Source organism: Brachionichthys hirsutus, chromosome 14, assembly GCF_040956055.1.
Source record: "Brachionichthys hirsutus isolate HB-005 chromosome 14, CSIRO-AGI_Bhir_v1, whole genome shotgun sequence".
Taxonomy (NCBI): Eukaryota; Metazoa; Chordata; class Actinopteri; order Lophiiformes; family Brachionichthyidae; genus Brachionichthys; species Brachionichthys hirsutus.
This window is the reverse complement of record NC_090910.1, coordinates 240,109-253,356: the sequence shown is the minus strand read 5'-3', so window position 1 is coordinate 253,356 and position 13,248 is coordinate 240,109.

Here is a 13,248-nt window from a genome sequence, read left to right as displayed (position 1 = left end):
ACCAGAACCCTGAAATAAAAGACAAGAACCCTGAAATAAAAGACCAGAACCCTGAAATAAAAGACCAGAACCCTGAAATAAAAGACCAGAACCCTGAAATAAAAGACCAGAACCCTGAAATAAAACACCAGAACCCTGAAATAAAAGACAAGAACCCTGAAATAAAAGACCAGAACCCTGAAATAAAAGACCAGAACCCTGAAATAAGACAAGAACCCTGTGATAAAAGACCAGAACCCTGAAATAAAAGACCAGAACCCTGAAATAAAAGACCAGAACCCTGATATAAAAGACAAGAACCCTGAAATAAAAGACAAGAACCCTGAAATAAAAGACCAGAACCCTGAAATAAAAGGCCAGAACCCTGAAATAAAAGACCAGAACCCTGAAATAAAAGGCCAGAACCCTGAAATAAAAGACCAGAACCCTGAAATAAAAGGCCAGAACCCTGAAATAAAAGACCAGAACCCTGAAATAAAAGGCCAGAACCCTGAAATAAAAGACCAGAACCCTGAAATAAGACAAGAACCCTGAAATAAAAGACAAGAACCCTGAAATAAAAGACCAGAACCCTGAAATAAAAGACCAGAACCCTGAAATAAGACAAGAACCCTGAAATAAAAGACCAGAACCCTGAAATAAAAGGCCAGAACCCTGAAATAAAAGACAAGAACCCTGAAATAAAAGGCCAGAACCCTGAAATAAAAGACCAGAACCCTGAAATAAAAGACCAGAACCCTGAAATAAAAGACCAGAACCTTGAAATAAAAGACAAGAACCCTGAAATAAAAGACCAGAACCCTGAAATAAAAGGCCAGAACCCTGAAATAAAAGACCAGAACCCTGAAATAAAAGACCAGAACCCTGAAATAAGACAAGAACCCTGAGATAAAAGACCAGAACCCTGAAATAAAAGACCAGAACCCTGAAATAAAAGACCAGAACCCTGAAATAAAAGGCCAGAACCCTGAAATAAAAGGCCAGAACCCTGAAATAAAAGACAAGAACCCTGAAATAAAAGACCAGAACCCTGAAATAAAAGGCCAGAACCCTGAAATAAAAGACAAGAACCCTGAAATAAAAGACCAGAACCCTGAAATAAAAGGCCAGAACCCTGAAATAAAAGACCAGAACCCTGAAATAAAAGACCAGAACCCTGAAATAAAAGGCCAGAACCCTGAAATAAAAGACCAGAACCCTGAAATAAAAGACCAGAACCCTGAAATAAAAGGCCAGAACCCTGAAATAAGACAAGAACCCTGAAATAAAAGACCAGAACCCTGAAATAAAAGACCAGAACCCTGAAATAAAAGGCCAGAACCCTGAAATAAAAGACCAGAACCCTGAAATAAGACAAGAACCCTGAAATAAAAGACCAGAACCCTGAAATAAAAGACCAGAACCCTGAAATAAAAGGCCAGAACCCTGAAATAAAAGGCCAGAACCCTGAAATAAAAGACCAGAACCCTGAAATAAAAGACCAGAACCCTGAAATAAAAGGCCAGAACCCTGAAATAAAAGACCAGAACCCTGAAATAAAAGACCAGAACCCTGAAATAAAAGACCAGAACCCTGAAATAAAAGGCCAGAACCCTGAAATAAAAGACCAGAACCCTGAAATAAAAGGCCAGAACCCTGAAATAAGACAAGAACCCTGAAATAAAAGACAAGAACCCTGAAATAAAAGACCAGAACCCTGAAATAAAAGGCCAGAACCCTGAAATAAAAGACAAGAACCCTGAAATAAAAGACCAGAACCCTGAAATAAAAGGCCAGAACCCTGAAATAAAAGACCAGAACCCTGAAATAAAAGACCAGAACCCTGAAATAAAAGGCCAGAACCCTGAAATAAAAGACCAGAACCCTGAAATAAAAGACCAGAACCCTGAAATAAAAGACCAGAACCCTGAAATAAAAGACCAGAACCCTGAAATAAAAGGCCAGAACCCTGAAATAAAAGACAAGAACCCTGAAATAAAAGACCAGAACCCTGAAATAAAAAACCAGAACCCTGAAATAAAAGACCAGAACCCTGAAATAAGACAAGAACCCTGAAATAAGACAAGAACCCTGAAATAAAAAACCAGAACCCTGAAATAAAAGACCAGAACCCTGAAATAAAAGACCAGAACCCTGAAATAAAAGACCAGAACCCTGAAATAAAAGGCCAGAACCCTGAAATAAAAGACCAGAACCCTGAAATAAAAGACAAGAACCCTGAAATAAAAGACAAGAACCCTGAAATAAAAGACCAGAACCCTGAAATAAAAGACCAGAACCCTGAAATAAAAGGCCAGAACCCTGAAATAAAAGACCAGAACCCTGAAATAAAAGACCAGAACCCTGAAATAAAAGACCAGAACCCTGAAATAAAAGACCAGAACCCTGAAATAAAAGGCCAGAACCCTGAAATAAAATGCCAGAACCCTGAAATAAAAGACCAGAACCCTGAAATAAAAGACAAGAACCCTGAAATAAAAGACCAGAACCCTGAAATAAAAGACCAGAACCCTGAAATAAAAGACCAGAACCCTGAAATAAAAGACAAGAACCCTGAAATAAAAGACCAGAACCCTGAAATAAAAGACCAGAACCCTGAAATAAAAGACAAGAACCCTGAAATAAAAGACCAGAACCCTGAAATAAAAGACCAGAACCCTGAGATAAAAGACCAGAACCCTGAAATAAAAGACCAGAACCCTGAAATAAAAGACCAGAACCCTGAAATAAAAGACCAGAATGTGGAATTTATTAAACAAAAAAGGTGAACATGAAGGACAGAAGCGATTATTGAGACCACAACTAATGGTGAGTAGATATTGTGTAGTACTTGTTTAATAGTTATTATAAGTGCATAATCTAAAGTTTATTGGTAAGATTATAGTCCTCTTTTTTTATTGAATTACCCCCCGGTCCGCGGGGGGGTAAAAAATAGTGCGCCATGAAACCAGTCCGTGGCAGGAAAAAGACTTCTGCTCTAGAAAATGGAAGAACAAGACAAGATCTCATTGGGAATATCATTGATGTTAATTAATCCCATGAGCTCCTTGAATATGTGATGGCTTCCTGTCTGCACCGAGTCCGTTCGCTCTGACAGCAGGTCACCAAGTCCTTCGCTCTGACGGCAGGTCACCGAGTCGTTCGCTCTGACGGCAGGTCACCGAGTCCTTCGCTCTGACGGCAGGTCACCGAGTCGTTCGCTCTGACCCAGATAGACAGGTCTTCTTGCATAATGCACTTTGGTCGATTGCATCCTTGTTAAATGCACTTAAGGGCATCAAATGTTCTAATGTTTGATGTTTGTTTGAAGAACTGTCTCTGCTGACAGCGGACGCTAAAACGGAACGTCTTTGTAATCCTCGTCTGCGTTGTGTCTGACGGAAGAAGAAGAAGAAAGAGTCTTCTGTGCCTTAACCCAGAGACCCGAAGAGCTGCTGTTCTGGAAGGTTTTCCTTTCGGCTGTTCCTGTCCCCCCGGACAGGAATGTCTCTCCATGAGCATCAGGGAGAGACATTCAGGGAGAGACGTTCAGGGAGAGACGTTCAGGGAGAGACGTTCAGGGAGAGAGACGTTCAGGGAGAGAGACGTTCAGGGAGAGACGTTCAGGGAGAGAGACGTTCAGGGAGAGATGTTCAGGGAGAGAGACGTTCAGGGAGAGAGACGTTCAGGGAGAGAGACGTTCAGGGAGAGACGTTCAGGGAGAGAGACGTTCAGGGAGAGAGACGTTCAGGGAGAGACGTTCAGGGAGAGACGTTCAGGGAGAGAGACGTTCAGGGAGAGACGTTCAGGGAGAGACATTCAGGGAGAGAAACGTTCAGGGAGAGACGTTCAGGGAGAGAGACGTTCAGGGAGAGACGTTCAGGGAGAGAGACGTTCAGGGAGAGACGTTCAGGGAGAGACATTCAGGGAGAGACGTTCAGGGAGAGACGTTCAGGGAGAGAGACGTTCAGGGAGAGAGACGTTCAGGGAGAGAGACGTTCAGGGAGAGACGTTCAGGGAGAGACGTTCAGGGAAGGAGACGTTCAGGGAGAGACGTTCAGGGAGAGACGTTCAGGGAGAGACGTTCAGACGTGCAGTTTTCTTTTCTATGGATTCAGATTTATTGATGCATTAAAAATAAGCGGAACTGATTCAGCCTGTGTGAATGCAGGGGGGCTCAGCAGGGGGGGCTCAGCAGGGCCCTCAGCAGGGGTGCTCAGCAGGGGGGCTCAGCAGGGCCTCAGTGGGGGGGCTCAGCAGGGGGGCTCTGTCCACCAACAGCCGGGTCCTCTTTGCTTTTTGCAGTTACATATTCTACCTGCATTTTTTAAAATATAAATGTAACTGAAAGTTTCATGTAATTAAACAAAACAAAACTGATTACGAATGGGGAAACGTTTTTCTACTTTCGCTCTAATGAGATTCATAAATAATCAAACGCTCACGCCTCCGTCGGCAGCTCGGTGGTTTTCGTAATGGGGCGTTGGAGAAAAGCAAACCGAGGATTCCTCATCGGTAAACATGATCAATAATTGGCTGCTGCAGGTCGAGCATTACTGAACTCTTTACTAATAACTTGTGTGTCCTTTCTTTTTGACTGTAATCTATTAAAATTCATTCATTCAAGTCGTGTTTTTCTTTGATTTGTTGTGTAAGAAGCACGGGAGCTGAAAACGAGCAGTAGAGACGAGTGAGGGCTCTAATCCGTCAGTAGTCGTTTGTGTAGCATTTGTTCAGTCGTACGACGGTTTCAGGATACTTGATATGCTTGAAGTCTTTAGACTGAATATCTTCAGGTTGTGGACTAAACACAGACCAAACTAAAATATCAATTCATTTGAAGTTCCATCACTGCCTGAGTGTAATCTGTAGATTAGATTCTTGAATTCAGCAGCATCCCTGATGATGTAAAGTCACAAATTACAAAGATAGAAATGACCAGATTTTGTCTTTAATATCTAAAACACAATTGTTCACGATCCAGCTTCTATGGCCGGGTCCACGTAACGGTGACGCGTTGGGATTACCGTCTCCGAGCTACAAGCAGAATCCTGACAGCAGATTAGAGATGGAAAGCCTTTATTGTCGTTAAACAACGACCCTCTAAACCAGACATGGGCAAACCACGGCCCGCGGGCCGTATACGGCCCGTTATGCTTTTCAATACGGCCCGCCGAACTTGTCCAATGACCAAAAAATTCAAAATCATAACTTTCATTTTGTCCCTGCAGTACCCGTGTTTGACCAGCAGATGGCGCACTGACCATCGATGGTTTGTAGCGTATTGCTGTGCTTTTAGTTTCGTTTCATGTTCCCCATTGCTGCTGTCCCGTCCCCTGTCACAAGACCCTGAAACCGCACCGCAGGAGCTGCAGCTGGAACTGATCGATCTTCAGTCCGACTCCGCCTTGAAGGATAAGTTCAAGTCTCTTAACCTGAATGACTTTTATGCCTCATTTAACGAAGCCACGTTTCCAAACCTCCGGAGGACGGCACAGAATATGCTGCTGTTTGGCTCGACCTACGTGTGTGAGCAGACGTTGAGCGTCATGATCAATAAAGCCCGTCATAGATCCAAGTTAACGGACCAACACCTCAGATCTATCCTGAGAATAGAACAGCAAAAATAACTCCAGACTTTGATGCACTGGCAAAAAAGGGAGACCAATAACACTGTTCCCACTGAAATTGGTGAGTTTGTATGTTCTGTCATGAAAGAAAATGCATCTGGAAAGTTTGAATGTGCGTCTTTTAATTAAGTGCAGAAGAAATGATTGAGATTTAGTATTTCGTGTTTTGATATGTTTTGAATGTTGAAAGTGATCATCTTTTTTCAATAAATGTTGGTTTATTTAACTTTACGCCTTCAAGTGAAATTTATTAAAAACAGATGCAATCACCAGGTTTGACAGATCAATGACAGATCATTGCTATTTTAATCTATTTACATTTCTCCTCACACTGTTGTGCCAAAATATGTGTAAATGCTGCATCTTGCATATTCATTGAGACAAACGTACTACCTGGATAAAGGCTATTTTGCACATTTGAAAGACGCAGTTCTTCGTACACACTGTTAGTAAATCGGGTTGTACATTTATCTGTGTGTGTTTACTGTGCTATGAGGTTTGCACACTACACGCAGCGCTTTAGTATATCTGGGCCAAACACTCATCCAAATGCTCCTGGCCCGGCCCCTCTGTCAAAATTTCAAACCCAATGTGGCCCGCACGTCAAAAGGTTTGCCCACCCCTGTTCTAAACCATGTGTCTGAAATGAGTTTAAATGCATTTTATGAAGAGCACGGTAAGATGTCTCACTTCAACCGTCTTTTTCAACCTCTTTGCGGCCGCAGGGGAGAATTCAGAGCAGCAGCAACCTCAGCTGAACTCGACCTACACGACTCGACGCTATCAAACGCTGACGACTCACAGCGCACGAAGCCTGAGGATAAAATCAGTTTCCTGCTTGAGGAGGAAAAATGACTCGAAAATGTTTAAAAAAGGCTGGTTCTGGTTTCAGAACACACAATGTACACAAAGAAAGAAAAAACTATAAAGCACTGAGAGCACAGACCTCCCCCAAGCAGCTCGTTCCCTCCGAACTGGATCTACACCGTCCACACGGTGATCCGGATCAGCACCAGAAGCTTCTAGAATCTAGATGGTTCTGGTATCTTTACACACCAACATGAAAAGTCAAAGTTAATCAGAGCTGATGTTTATTTTTAACTGATTCTATTTTATAGTGGTATTATGTATTTTATTAATAGTGGTATTATGTATTTTATTAATAGTGGTATTATTTATTTTATTAATAGTGGTATTATTTATTTTATTAATGGTGGTATTATTTATTTTATTAATAGTGGTATTATTTATTTTATTAATAGTGTTATTTATTTTATTAATAGTGTTATTATTTATTTTATTATAGTGTTATTTATTTTATTAATAGTGGTATTATTTATTTTGTTAATGGTGGTATTATTTATTTTATTAATAGTGGTATTATGTATTTTATTAATAGTGGTATTATTTATTTTATTAATAGTGGTATTATTTATTTTGTTAATGGTGGTATTATTTATTTTATTAATAGTGGTATTATGTATTTTATTATAGTGTTATTTATTTTATTAATAGTGGTATTATTTATTTTATTAATGGTGGTATTATTTATTTTATTAATAGTGGTATTATTTATTTTATTAATAGTGTTATTTATTTTATTAATAGTGTTATTTATTTTATTAATAGTGGTATTTATTTTATTATAGTGTTATTTATTTTATTAATAGTGGTATTATTTATTTTATTAATAGTGGTATTATTTATTTTGTTAATGGTGGTATTATTTATTTTATTAATAGTGGTATTATGTATTTTATTATAGTGTTATTTATTTTATTAATAGTGGTATTATTTATTTTATTAATGGTGGTATTATTTATTTTATTAATAGTGGTATTATTTATTTTATTAATAGTGTTATTTATTTTATTAATAGTGTTATTTATTTTATTAATAGTGGTATTATTTATTTTATTAATAGTGTTATTTATTTTATTATAGTGTTATTTATTTTATTAATAGTGGTATTATTTATTTTATTATAGTGTTATTTATTTTATTAATAGTGGTATTATTTATTTTATTAATAGTGTTATTTATTTTATTAATAGTGTTATTTATTTTATTAATAGTGTTATTTATTTTATTAATAGTGTTATTTATTTTATTAATAGTGGTATTATTTATTTTATTAATAGTGTTATTTATTTTATTATAGTGTTATTTATTTTATTAATAGTGGTATTATTTATTTTATTATAGTGTTATTTATTTTATTAATAGTGGTATTATTTATTTTATTATAGTGTTATTTATTTTATTAATAGTGGTATTATTTATTTTAGTAATAGTGTTATTTATTTTATTAATAGTGTTATTTATTTTATTAATAGTGTTATTTATTTTATTAATAGTGGTATTATTTATTTTATTAATAGTGTTATTTATTTTATTATAGTGTTATTTATTTTATTAATAGTGGTATTATTTATTTTATTATAGTGTTATTTATTTTATTAATAGTGGTATTATTTATTTTATTAATAGTGTTATTTATTTTATTAATAGTGTTATTTATTTTATTAATAGTGGTATTATTTATTTTATTAATAGTGTTATTTATTTTATTATAGTGTTATTTATTTTATTAATAGTGGTATTATTTATTTTATTATAGTGTTATTTATTTTATTAATAGTGGTATTATTTATTTTATTAATAGTGTTATTTATTTTATTAATAGTGTTATTTATTTTATTAATAGTGTTATTTATTTTATTAATAGTGGTATTATTTATTTTATTAATAGTGTTATTTATTTTATTATAGTGTTATTTATTTTATTAATAGTGGTATTATTTATTTTATTATAGTGTTATTTATTTTATTAATAGTGGTATTATTTATTTTATTATAGTGTTATTTATTTTATTAATAGTGGTATTATTTATTTTATTAATAGTGTTATTTATTTTATTAATAGTGTTATTTATTTTATTAATAGTGTTATTTATTTTATTAATAGTGGTATTATTTATTTTATTAATCGTGTTATTTATTTTATTATAGTGTTATTTATTTTATTAATAGTGGTATTATTTATTTTATTAATAGCGTTATTTATTTCCTGACGAGGGTTATTTGGTGGCTGTCTAGAAAGCAATAAATGTTTAGGCCCCCCTCCCATCGTCGCACTTTTCCTGTACAAACTGACCCCGCCCCCCCCATCAGAGAAGGGAGGAGTTATGTGGCCCCCTCAGGAAAAGGTTTGGGGAGCCCTGCTCTAAAGCAAACTAATTTTCTCCGAGGGCCACAAAGGGCCAGCTGTAACCCTAACAGTGTAAATGTAACTACATGTAATGTAATGTAAATTAAATGTAACTACTCCTTAACATGCTGCTAAATAACTATTTATTACTTATTACTACTAAGTTACAAACATTACATAAAGTGTAACAATATATGTATTCCTTGCTGCTGTAATAATCTGAGGCGAGGCGGAGGTGATGTCATCGCCGGCATCTGTCTGTAAGCAAAATAACTCAAAGTTCTGGACGGATCTTGATGAAATTTTCAGGAAATTTTGGGAATGTTACCAAGAACAGATGATTAAATTCTGGTGATGATCCAGAAAAGATCCAGGATTCTGGATTACTTAGAATTCTTCTTTAGCATTACAGTCAATGGATCTTAAAAATGTGTTTCTCAATATCTCGGTTGATTATTGACCGATGTTTATGGAATTTGCAAATATTAAATAATAAGTAAAGAAAAATATCATCCAACACAAGTTATGACATCAACTTTGTTCGAAACTCTTTTGTCACAGTTGAGAGGAGCAGAACTGCAGAACAACCAACAATGCGAGCTGCACAGACACGCGACAGACACTGTTTTGTTTTTTGTGTTGGCCGGTAGATGGCGCCGTTGAGCAAGGTTTGCCGTGGTCTACGGACAGACCGTGCGCCTCTGATACTGTCCTCTGTAGTGGACAAATGTCCACTACAGAGGACATGCTAACTGGCTGGGTCTCAGGAGGTTATGATAGTAAAGTAAAATGTCACAAAATATTAAATCTACAGTCACTATGTTCCCCAGAATAGATGAGATTAGAATAGAAATAAAGTGTTTTACTACTTTACTCCCATGTGGCAATACTATACAGGTTTCTGCACCACTGTTACTCTGAGCGTATCCACCAATCCAAAGCCTTATAGAGCTTCCTGCTAATGTCTGTGGCATTAACAGACTACAGGCCAACAATGTAGTACAGAGCTCACTTTGAACTGGTCATACAGTTAGGGTGCAGCAATACTGAAGGGTATTTACGACTTCAGTAAATCAAAGATAAGCTGTTATTGGAACTACTGCAGCACAACCTGTTAAAAAAAGGGCTGGTTCTGGTTTCAGAACACACAATGTACACAAAGAAAGAAAAAACTATAAAGCACTGAGAGCACAGAGCTCCCCCAAGCAGCTCGCTGTAGATCCTAACTGGATCTACACCGTCCACACGGTGATCTGGATCAGCACCAGAAGGTTCTAGATTGTTCTCAGTATCTTTATACACCAACATGAAAAGAAAAGGAATCAGAGTTGATGTTTATTTTTAACTGATTCTTGAATCCATAAATGAGTTTAATGTTAAAATGTAATTGTGTTACATACTATGTGACCAGGAGGGGGCACTACAGGATCACAGATGGAGCATGAAGGATGAGAGACTGCGACGTTAAAGTTTGAGCGCGAGCTCATTTGTTGATTAAGAAGTCTCCTGATGATTGAAGATGAACAACACTCAGTACCAGGAGTGAAATCCAACTTGAGCAGCGATTTTTATTCAAGATGGAGACTTTGAGGCCACCGGAGTGTTGTGTTCTGTTATGCAGATCTGAACCTAGGGGGCGCTGTAGGATGTGCGAGGGCGGAAATGAATGGTGGTGAATGGGAAGAATAAAGTACCAGACTGAAGCACATGAGCTCCCCGGCTAAGTATTTTATTACGGTTATTAAACACCACATTTTTGGCGATGAGGATGGCAGTTTCTGTACCTTTACCTGCACCTTTCATGCCGTGCCCAGGCGAACCTACTATCGCTTTTACGACGTGGTTGAAGATGTTCGAGAACTACATGTCATCGGAGCTACGGGGGATAGCTGGCCCGATGCTAGGAAGCGCGCCGTTCTTCTCCATGCCCTTGGGACAGAGGGTCAGACACTGTTTTACGCTTTGCCGGATGCAGGTATTACTTATGCTTCGGCTGTTGAGGGACTCCAGTTGAACATGACTAAATGTAAATTCAATCAGAAAACTTTGTCTTTCCTAGGACATACGATATCCGGAGATGGACTCCACCCTGACATAGACCGAGTCAGTGCAGTGACTCATGCACCTGCACCACATGATGCACACTCCCTGAGATCCTTCCTTGGTCTTGCATCGTGGTATAGTAAGTTCATTCCTGACTTTATACTTTTATTGAACCACTACGTGCTGCTCTCAAGGATTTTACTGACCGGAGGTTCATCTGGACTGCTGAGGCTGAGTCCAGTTTCACTGAAATTAAAAGACTGATAGTGGAGAGCCCTGCTCTGGCACTATATGACCCTGATCTGCCTACTCAAGTGACGACAGATGCTTCTAACTATGGGCTAGGGGCTGTGCTCACCCAGCTTCACCCAGACAACACAGAGAGAACCGTTGCCTTTGCATCCAGGACCCTTTCTCCTGCTGAAAGGAAGTACTCTACCATTGAACGGGAAGCTCTCGCATGTGTCTGGGCAGTGGAGAGATGGAGAACCTACCTGTGGGGACGTCACTTCACACTGCGCACAGACCACCAAGCTCTTACATTCCTCCTGACATCCAGAGGGACTGGTCGTGCTGGACTGAGAATTGCACGATGGTCCGCTAGACTGCTTTGTTTCACTTATGATGTCACTCACCATCCAGGCAAGCAGAATGTGACAGCTGACTGTCTTTCCAGAATTCCACTTTCCTCTACAGGGGATGCTGCGGAGGTGCCGGACATGGTTGCTGCTATCTTCCAGGATTCGTTGCATGCCATCTCCCTGCCGGAATTCACTGCAGCCTGTGAAACATGCCCTGAACTGACACAGCTGAGACGTCAGATCCAGACGGGCTGGCCCAAATGCCGGAAGAATGTGACACCGGAACTCGCTTCATACTTCAATGTAAGAGATGAACTGGCTGTTGATGACTCACTTATCATGAGGGGCACAGATCGCTTGATTGTTCCTGTTTCACTCAGATCCAGAGTGATAGATCTGGCTCATGAAGGACACCAAGGACTGGTACGCACAAAACAGAGACTGCGTGAGCTGTATTGGTGGCCACAAATGGATACTTACGTACACAACATGATCGCTTCATGTGTGTCATGCCAGTATTCTGATAAGACTGTGAAAACTGCACCTGCACCACTCATATATGGGAAAAAGTGGGAATTGACATCACAGGTCCTTTCGACCATGCTACATGGGACTGTCGCTATGCCATTACTCTTACTGATTACTATAGTAAGTGGCCTGAAGTAGCATTTGCACCCACTGTCACTACGGACGTGGTTATTCAGTTTCTAACTACTGTCTTTAGCCGTGAGGGAAATCCTTCTTCCCTGGTTTCTGATAATGGCTGTCAATTCACCTCCCATGCATTTGCAAATTTTCTGAGGGAGAGAGAGATAAAGCACCTGCGCTCCAGTGTGTATTATCCGAGAGCTAACGGAGCCGTTGAAAGATTCAACAGGGTGCTTAAAGAATGTTTACAGACTGCCAACAGAATGCACAGACCATGGAAACAAACTGTAACAGAGTTCTTACAGAACTATCGTGCCACACAACACGCTACAACAGGAGCTGCTGAGACACAGAAAGATGCGTACAAAACTGCATGTACTCCCTGTCTCACACAAAGTCAAAACACACACACAAGTGGAAGAAACAGTAAAACAAAAGCAACAAAAGAGCAAAGAGTACACAGACAGAAAGTTCGGTGCAAGAGTACCGAGGTTCCAGATAAACGACACTGTGCGTGTCCGGAGACCAGAACATGTTCCAAAGGGATCGTCCAGATTCACTGAACCCCTGACAGTCATCAAGAAAGTGGGACCAAACACTTACCTGCTCAGCGATGGACGGAAATGGAATGCATCCAAGCTAGCATCCTTCCCTAAGGAAGCTCTGACTGCCATGGATAGTGGAAATGTCAGCAATGCTACTTTTGATGAGTTTATGGTGCCTGAGAATGTACACCATCATGTACCAGAGCTAGTTCCAAGGCAGAGCAAGAGAACAAGAAATAAACCAAATTGGCTGACAGGATTTGCTAGATAAGGAAATATGATTAGGCACTGATGTATTGCTGCTTCTAAAAAGTGAACTTGGTTACAGGACGTGAATACAAAAACAAGTTACTGTTTATTTGTTTGTTCTACATATCATCCTGTTAGACAGTTAGACAATTCTTTCATACTTATAATTTCATATCCCTGCTGTTCATTTATTATTGTTAAGCAGTCGAGATTTGTTGTTGTTACAAAATGCTGTTACCTTACAAAAATGATTAGTTTATTCTGTGTGTGGAAGTAATTCCTTCAAGGAAAAGGGAAATGTTGTGTTCTGTTATGCAGATCTGAACCTAGGGGGCGCTGTAGGATGTGCGAGGGCGGAAATG